Source organism: Cornus florida, unplaced genomic scaffold, assembly GCF_030987335.1.
Source record: "Cornus florida cultivar Cherokee Brave unplaced genomic scaffold, ASM3098733v1 CherokeeBrave_3.0.0_Hap2_Chr05, whole genome shotgun sequence".
NCBI lineage: Eukaryota > Viridiplantae > Streptophyta > Magnoliopsida > Cornales > Cornaceae > Cornus > Cornus florida.
Window position 1 is genome coordinate 49321347 of NW_026775575.1, and position 10355 is coordinate 49331701.

The following is a 10355-nucleotide window of genomic DNA, read 5'->3' on the forward strand; positions in this document are numbered from 1 at the left end:
ATTGTCATTTTAAACCTGTAAAACTGCTATGTGACACAATGTACCTTTCTTATAGAAGTTTAAATAATCTCAGCATACTTGAGTGACCATAATACCCTAGTGAATATCAGAGAAGATTGCTGAAATGCCCTTGAGAGGACAGATGCCCTTGTATATCAGAAAATTTTACATTTTCAACCTGTTTTGAAAGTCTAAGATACAATGTACCTTCTCAAATGAATTTCAAAGGACCTCACATATGTAGAAATTTACAATATTGCCCTTGAAGCTACCTGTAGTGACCACTGCAGACCAGAATTCAAGTATATATATAGCAGAAATGGATCTGTGAGTACACCTTTGACATTGAAAGGGCAAACCCTAAATAACAAGTTGGGACCAACAATATGGACATTGCTCACTTTTTAAAAGTAAGAGGTCAGTGTGCCCAAAACCTATAATATAGGGTGGATGTTTGCACTTAACCCTAAAATAAAATCATCAAAACACATGTTTCTGTTAGTGTACCTCAGCAGCTAGGCCTTGAACCAAATACAATGAAGCAGTTAAACTACACCTTCCCCTTTTATTGAACATTTATCTGAGATTTCATACCTTATTCTTAATTATGGACATTTACACAAGTCCAATATAATAAACATATAACATGCTTAACCATGCATATGTTAAATACAAAACCAAACAGTAGTTACAGTACTGATAAAATATTTCTTCATCATCAAGGATAAACCTCAATGAGAGACCTTAATCCCAGTATGGGGGTTATCTTATAGTCACTGAAACCAGCATCAAAGAATAGCTTTGCCCATTCTTTCTCGTTTCTCTCTCTACCGGTGACAAGAACCATCATCAGCATGTCGAAGAAGAGCTGAGTTTCTATAGATTCATCATCTCCTTTCTCATTTTCCACCTTTATGTCTATGATAATCACCTTTCCTCCCTTGTCCTTGCTCGGAATTGCTTCTTTGCATCTTTTCAGAATCTTCACACTCTCTTCGTCGCTCCAATCATGCAATATCCACTGCTTGTCATTTGCACTCATGTTATCATTAGCATAAACTTTTCAAAATCAATACTGAAAAAGGTGAAAAACTACTTAAATAATTAACCAAGCTTTAAATGAACAAGTAACCAAATTAATTAATTAAATCCGCCTTCATTTGGATTAATTATTGTATAGACAAGTAACTATCATAGGCTCATAGCTTCTGTGTTTATTTTTTCAACATGCCATATACTATAAATTTCCCGTGAATGAAACAGCTAGTAATATTTTATATCACTAGCTTATACTTGAATAATTTCACAATATTTATTAGTAGATGTATTTATCAGAAATTATAAAGAAAAAAGAGTACGTATGTTACAAGACTACATATGATTATGAGACTATTTGACATTTCTGCTCCCCGATAAATGATAATTTTTTTTAAAAAATAAATAAATATATATTGAAGTTGATAAATATTTAGAATAGTTTAAAATGATATTGATATCATTCAATTTCCGGTTAGGGCACAAGGGTACAAACTAGATTCTTAAGGCTTTATCAGAGCATCAATTAACCTAAAGAAAGAATTAAACCCAAAAATAAAACTGATCCAGAAATTTAAGATTGTCCTGGACTCGATCAAAATTATCCAACTAAAAACGTAGACTAATAAGCGTTTAATAATATATTACATACACAAAAAAAAAAAAAAAAAAAAAAAAAAATGAAAAGAAAAACATGAATTTTGAGACCTTCCGTTTATATATATACATATATACACACACACATACTTGCACACAATTGTGCACAACGCTATGTGACTTTTGGTAAAGCTATTTTACCAAAGTGATAGGTGAGCGTTAAGTCCCATAAAGCAGCACAACAAATATGAGGTTGAGCATGTGTAAGTTTTTTTGCTGAAAATATATATATATACATATGTGTGTGTGTGTGTGTGTGTGTTTTATATTTTTAATATTTGATAAAGGTTTTGATTTTTAGAATAACAAATATGACTCTATATATATTTCAGTAATTAGTAATACATGTCAATTTTTATATTATGACAATTAAATTATGATCGAAAAAGCACAGTTAAAAGTGAAGTGGCACTATGACATATTATAGATCATATATATATATATATGTATAGATACCAAAAGGGTGGCTCTTTACTTCTCCCTTCCTTCACAAAACTAGAGTAAATCAAAAAGAAAACTCCATATATAAATTTCAAGGGGCTGGGCTAGCTAGTTAGAAAATAATTGGGGCTCGATTAGAGTTTTAGGATCGTTTTTTTTTAGGTGCAAACAATTTTTTAGGACCTACACCTGTAGATATAATCCGACCTTGACCTTATCGACGTGGGAGCGTCTTGCACAGGTCCCTGAATTAGTCAGAACATACCCCAGACACCCCAATTATTATGAAAAAAAACAAAAACAACTGCATATACCTTTAAGAGAATAGCATCTGCAGGAGGAATTGCCTCAAACATGTCACCACCAAAATAGTTCAAGTTCTTTGTCCCTTGCAAGCCAGCAACCACATGAGGTAGATCATGCACAGTGCACTACAAGTGTGGGAACCCATCCGAGATGGCTTTCGCCACAGTCCTGGTGCCACCCCCAACATCAACCATTGATTTCAACCCCTCAAAAACACCCTTACAATCTTTAACAACCATGCTCGTGACCAACTTTGCATCACTAGCCATAACATCATTGAAGAAATGGTTCAGCTTTGGTTCATGGCCCGCGTAGTCCCAAAATGTCCTCCCATGAGCCGTGTCAAATGGCGTGGGATCACCATTTTGGAACCACTGGCTCACATGATGTCATGGCTTTGTCAAAATAGGATCCAGCATGGCTAGCAAAAATGGTCTCACACTCAATAGCTTATCCTTGAGGAGGAGGCGAGAAGCTGGTGTGAGCAAATAACCATCTTCTTCTTCATTTTCGGATACTTTTTGCTTGACAAAGAAGCCAGAGTGTATTAAGGAAAATACGGATACTAATACTGGTGCCGATATGGAAGCTAATAGCCACAATATGCGTAACCAAGTATTACATCCCTATAATCTTGGACGCGGCTCTATCAGTTCCCAAAAACAAGCTCTTGGTCAACTTTCCATTATTTCACACAGCTAGCATTTATAATTTTTTGTGCAAAAATAACCCCTAGAATTTCTCCATTAGTGTGCTGTAATTGCCGTGGTGTTTTTCAATTTGTTCCATATATATTTGTACAATATCATCGATTAAAGTTAACGCTGCCTTCAACCATTTCAAAGAAAATCTTTTCATGGTATCAGAGCCTAAAACCTGCAAGCTAGAAACTGTGTCTTCATCCTGCTCTTCAATCCCAAAAACCGAATCTGAATTGAGCATTCAATTGTTCCACCAATGTTCATGTTTAGTATCAGTGAAGTTGGAGACTACAAATTTTCTTTTATGGCGTTCACAAATCCTTCCCTTAGTCCGCAGCCTCGGTGTTCTTCACCATCTCACTTGTGAAGAAAAACCAGAAGAAGAGATCAAAGATGACAAGGGCAATATGACTCCAAATCCGCAGTACACAGTGTGGGTCAATAATGATGGGCTTCTTACTTCATGGCTGCTTGGAACCATGAAGCAAGATGTCCTCAGTTTAATATTCGAAACAGAAACTACAACAGCCTTTGAAGTTTGGAAGTCCTTGCAACAACAATTCCTTCCCATTACTGTAGAAAAGGAAGGGCATTTAAAAAATATGTTGATGACTCTTAAAAAGGGTTCTCGGTCCTTAGACGAATATCTATGAGACTTCAAATCCATCTGCAACAATCTCGCGGCGATCAAAAAGCCCGTTTCTGACCTTGACAAGGTCTTTCAATTTTCCTGTGGCTTAGGCCTAAGTTATGAAAACGTTCGTATTGCAATGCTTTCTAAGGCTCCTTACCCTACTTTCAGTGAGTTTGTGCTAGCCCTGCAAGGATATGAACAGTCATTTTCTGCCCAAAAGGAGGAAGAAAAATTATTCATGGAGCACGCATAGGCTTTCGTTGGACAACGAGGTCGTGGTCGGAACAACAGAGGAGGCAGAGGATATTTTAATTCACGTGGCAGAGGCTTTACGCCAGCTAGGCGTTACAATGCTCAGAGTGGAGGCCAAAATACTCATGCCAGCATTAAGCATTCGAACAACAACAACAACGTTGGACAAGCTAACGAAGGAAACCAGCAACAGCGCTCCAATGAGGCAAATCATATCCTGCCAAATTTGTGGTAAACCAAATCATTGTGCAATTAATTGTTGGTATCGTTTTGATTACTCATATCAATCTGAAGAAACTCCTCAAGCTCTTGCCGCCCTTGCCATAAATGATTCCAATGACCAATCCTTCATTGTTGATTCTGGAGCTACATCACATATGACAAATGATGCAGGTAAATTATCTTGCATTAAATCCTATAGTGGTGGTGGTGTGATATATGTTGGGGATGGAAATTGTTTGCCTGTATCTCATACCAGCGATGCTTGCATTATGACAAATAAAGGAAAATTAGATTTAAAAGATGTTTTGGAAGTTCCAGAATTTAAAAAAAAAAAAAAAATTATTATTAGTCGGAAAATTTACTTTAGATAATCTATGCACTTTTGAATTCACCTCTTGTAGTTTTGTTGTTAAGGATCGAAATCGAAGGATAATCGCAAGGGGGTATAAAAGGAGACAATTATATGCTTTGGATGGAAACTATTAGGAGGCACTAACGGCAATAAAAAAAGGGTGGCACTTCCTCCACCATTTGGCACGAATGACTTGGACATCCGAATTCGAAGACTTCGTCCTTGTTGAAAGAACAAAAAGTCATTGATGTCACTCATTGGGTAGCTAAACCTTCCTTATGTGTTAGTTGGCAAATGGGTAAAAGTTGTAAACTGCCCTTTAATAAATCAAATAAAGTGTCTAAGTTTCCTCTATAAAAAATACATTCTGATCTTTGGGGGCCAGCCCCTTTGAGTTCTAATCAGAATTTTCGATTCTATGTCATTTTTGTTGATGATTTTTCAAGGTTTACCTAGATATATACTTTAAAACGAAAGTCAGATTTTTTGACCTACTTCCTCAAGTTCCAAAAACTAGTGGAGAATCAGTTTGATCACCGAATTAAAATCTTTCAATGTGATGGTAGAGGAGAATTCAGTTCTACTGATTTTATTAATCATCTTGCAAATTGTGGCATTGAACAACATATTTCTTGTCCTGGAACTCTTGAACAAAATGGAGTAGCCGAACGTAAGCATTGGCACATTGTAGAAATTGGGTTAACTATGCTATTTCATGCAAACTTGCCATTATCATTTTGGGTTGAAAGTTTTCTCACTGCCGTGTATCTCATCAACAGGTTACCATCCTTGTATCTAAAAAATGTTACTCCCTATTACAAGCTCTACAATCGACATCCCGACTAAAATGGCTTGGGGGTGCTTGGATGTCAGTGCTTTCCCTCTCTATGATACCAAAATCAATCAAAATTATCCAAAAAGACTTATCCATGTGTGTTCCTTGGCTATAGTCCTAGTCACAAAGGCTATAGATGTCTAGAACCAAAGACAAGGAAAGTTTACATATCGCGACATGTGGTGTTTAATGAAGAAAATTTTCCATTTTAGCCACAAGTTTCAGAGTCAGAATTACCCCATTTATCTGTCTGAATATCCTTCTTTAGATGAATGGCTCGACAAAACATCTAAGGAAAGTCTTTCTATGGCGGCAGACCAAACTTTGGAACATTTGACCAATTCCACACAAGAATCATCAGTCCCTTTAATTTTTGACTTTGTTAATTGCTGTGATAATGGTTTTGATGCAGGATCTTCTCGAAATAATACTATAAATTGTGCTGAAGATCAGGAACATAAAAATTCTATTTCTTCTTCCATTTTAGACATTGAAGACATCTCTCCACTCTCTGAAAATATCACGCCAGCCGAAGATTTTTCAGTTGAATCTTCTCCAGCATTCACGCCTATTTCAGATTTTCCTTCACTAACTGAAAATTCACCTACTCGTCAATCCTCAGAATTACATAGAGATATGGTCATTGATCTGTCTAATGCCTTTCAAGGTACTGCAACTTCCTCCATGCAATTAGCTTTGATGCAACCCATGCCAACAAACGCGGACCCCATGTAAACAATTCGTCTAGTACGTGAAAAACACCCTCCTCCATATTTACGTGATTATGCTACAATTGCAACTACTGCCAATTTCACTTCTTTGGAGCCCAAGACTTTAAAGACAGCTCTAAAAGATAATCATTGGATTAATGCAATGAAAGATGAGATTAAAGCTCTCAATGACAATGCAACATGGGAACTCGTTCCCCGACTCTCTGACATCAATATTGTGGGCTCAAAATGGATGTATAAAATTAAGTACAAAGAAGATGGCACTATTGCTCGCTACAAGGCTAGCTCGTTTGGTCGCTAAAGGATTTACTCAAGTCTCAGGAATGGACTATGACAAAACTTTTAGCTTGGTTGTAAAATTGACTACCATACGCCTTGTCATAGCCCTTTCTCTCTTGTTCAACTGGCACCTGCTGCAACTTGATGTTAAAAACGCCTTCTTGCATAGGAATCTCAAAGAGAAAGTTTACATGGAGCAACCTCCGGGCTTCGTTGATACACACCAACCCAATGATGTTTGCCTGTTGCAAAAATCTCTATACGGACTAAAGCAGGCTCCGCGCGCCTGGTTTGACCGGTTATCACAATTTCTTCTTCAACTCGGCTTTTATTGTAGCAAAGCCGACTCTTCACTTTTCATTTATCGCACCAGCCACATAATTACAATTCTCTTAATTTATGTTGATGATATTCTTGTTGCTGGGAATGATAATCAATTCATTTTGGTGCTTCTTGAATAGCTTAGCAAAGAATTTGCTATTAAAGATTTAGGCCCGTCGCACTATTTTCTTGGCGTGGAGATTAAACGGTTTGATGGAGGGCTCTATCTTTGTCAACAAAAATACACCAACGATTTGCTTCAGCGAACACACATGCTGGAAAGTAAATCCACTGCCACACCACAAGCTCTCAAGGGTCACTCAAGTTCATCCGATAATGTTCCTGTAGAGGCCACTAATTTTCGCAGTATCGTGGGTGCTTTACAATATTTGACGTTCACTAGGCCTGATATTGTTCATGCTGTAAATCGGGCCTATCCACACTTTAGTCATCCAACATGGCCAATTTGAAAGCTGTTAAACGGATACTACAATATTTTAAGGATACTCAACATTATGGCCTCCGCTATCTTTCTACAAGTCCTGTCTCGTTGTATGGTTTTAGCGATGCCGATTGGGCAGGTTGTCCCACAACAAGAAGGAGTACAACGGGCTATTGTGTTTTTCTCGGAGCCAACTGTATTTCTTGGTGTTCCAAGAAGCAACCGACCGTAGCCCGATCTAGTACCGAAGCCGAATATTGGTCCATGCCTTTTATGGCTGCTAAATTAACTTGGCTAACCTTTCTTTTAAAAGATGTTGGTGTATCTTTAGTTAAACCACCTCAATTGTTTTGTGATATCATTAGTGCCTTACATATGTCCATAAATCCTATGTTCTATGCTCGAACCAAGCACATTGAACTTGATTACCACTTTGTTCATGAAAAAGTTGTTATGGGAACTCTTGTTACTCGATTTATTTCTTCTATCTCACAGTCGGCAGACATCTTCACAAAGCCTCTATCAAAGGATGTGTTTTCCTTGTTTCGACGCAAGCTGGGTGTTCATCCAAATTACCACGCCAGCTTGAGGGGGGCATATTAAGGAAAATAAGGGCCTGTTTGGTGTTTGTTCTGTAGTGTTCTGTGTTGTTCCAAAAGTGCTACAATAGCACTATTCTAGCCCAAAACATGTTTGGCCCGCATTGTTTTGTTCTCAACAGTAACGTAACACTTTCAAACAAATCCACTATTTAGCCCAAAAGCTGGAACAAGATTTTGGTGTTCTATGTTATTCTAGCCCAATATTTACTGTAGCTAAACATGCTTTAATCTCGTTCATCCATCCCAAATCATTTCAGCCTCCCAAACGCCTCCATCTCTATTCTCTCTCTCTCACTCTGCAACTGCAAACTTGTATGGTTTTTGTTTTAATTTTTTTTAGGACAAATCATTTCAGCCTCCCAAACGCCTCTATCTCTATTCTTGCTCTCTATCTCTGCAACTGCAAACTTGTATGGGTTTTGTTTTAATTTTTTTTAGGGCAAATCATTTCAGCCTCCCAAATGCCTCTATCTTTATTCTCGATCTCTCTCTCTGTAACTGTAAACTGTTATGGGTTTTGTTTTAATTTTTTTTAGGTCAAATCATTTCAGCCTCCCAAACGCCTCCATCTCTATTCTTGATCTCTCTCTCTGCAACTGCAAACTGTTATGGGTTTTTTTTTTTAATTTTTTTTAGGGCAAATCATTTCAGCCTCCCAAATGTCTCCATCTCTATTCTCGATCTCTCTCTCTGCAACTGCAAACTGTTATGGGTTTTGTTTTAATTTTTTTTAGGGTAAATGATTTCAGCCTCCTAACTGCCTCCATCTCTATTCCCGCTCTCTCTCTCTGCAACTGCAAACTTGTATGGGTTTTGTTTTAATTTTTTTAGGGCAAATCATTTCAGCCTCCTAAACGCCTCCATCTCTATTCTCATTCTCAACTCTATAAATCCATTTTTAGGGTAAATAATTTCAGCCTCCCAATTGCCCTAGTCTCTTTCTCTCTGCAACTGCAATTCTATGTGTATGGAAAGTTGACCAAGAGCTCTGTAATTCTTGTTTTGCAAACTAATCAAGCTTTGTAATTAATTTATTTTAATCATCAAAAAAAAAAAAAAAAAAATTCTATTCCAAAATTCTCACTCCAAATTTTTGTCCCAAATATGTTTTATTCTCATTTCAGAACGCTACATCACAAAACACTTGTTCTGTTCTAGGCTAGAGCATTACACTACACTACACAACACTTCCCAAACGGGCCCTAAGGATACTAATACTGGTGGTGATATGGAAGCTAACAGCCACAATATGCGTAACCAAGTATTATATCCCTATAATCCTGGACGCGGCTCTTTTAGTTCCCAAAAACAAGCTCTTGGTCAACTTTCCATTATTTCACACAGCTAGCATTTATAATTTATTGTGCAAAAATAGCTCCTAGAATTTCTCCATTATTGTGCTATAATTGCCGTGGTGTTTTTCAATTTGTTCCATATATATTTGTACAATATCTTCAATCAAAGTTAACGCTGCCTTCAACCATTTCAAAGAAAATCTTTTCAGAGTGTACTAGAATACGCATGAGGCGATAGAGAATGTTTTGGCCTGGTTGATGTTGAGCACTGCAACAAGCTCGGAGAGAGTCATGGGTTGTCCATGCTTGTAGATGATGTCTGGTACGCCAAGTTGAATTGCACATTTTAGTGACAGTTTATGAAGTTGAATGTGTGGTTCCATATGTGAGCTTGAGAATGGAGAAGCTCTTTATCAAGCTCATCATTGGTCATATCCATCTTATAAACTAAGCTTGCGAAACTCTTAAAACATTGATCTATACAAGTACCAGCAAGCATTATTATAAATAAAATAATAATAATAATAATAATATAGCATACCCTTTCATTTATATATAAGATAGAGGAAAAGGATAACAATAAGCAAGCAAATGGCCAAAATTTGAAATAGCATATTCTTTAAATTATATATAAAATTCAGTGAGGACAAGATAACAATAATTAAGCAAATGGTCCAAATTTTTTTTTTAACAAACAAATGGTCCATTCAATTTGTATATTTTAACTTCCACATGATTCACATCCAGCTAATAATTAATTGTACTATTCTCTTCTATATATTCTAATACAACAAAAGTCATTTATTTTTTATATGAGCATCATTTTGGGATTGAATGCATGTTGTGGGACACGAGCCTGGACTTTATGCACTACATGTATCACATTCGGATCCGTTCTCATAGATCACATTACCTCATTTGAATATGATCGAAACAATTAATTATATATTTTCATGTATATCTTCGCAATAGTTTAGATGATTTAATTATAACTTTAAAGTGAAGATTATTTTAGTTCAGAAGAGATTTTGCAAGTGATCACAGTTAGAAAGATGGAGTGAACCACTATATAAAAGATGAATTAAAGCACATTAAAAATGATCGAGACTCTTCAGAATGTTGACATGTTAATTAAAAATGTATACACTAATTGTTAAATACTAGCACTTAACACTAATTAATATCAAATTTTGACTTGGTCAGTTGAATCAGTCAATGCATGCTCATGTTGTTATGAAAAAAGGATCGAA

The 10355-nt window shown here is 36.5% G+C and overlaps 1 pseudogene; it reads right to left on the minus strand.

Moving 5' to 3' along the window:
• Window positions 1-718: 718 nt before the first annotated feature.
• LOC132310144 (trans-resveratrol di-O-methyltransferase-like) lies at window positions 719-9538 on the minus strand (annotated as a pseudogene).
• Window positions 9539-10355: the final 817 nt, after the last annotated feature.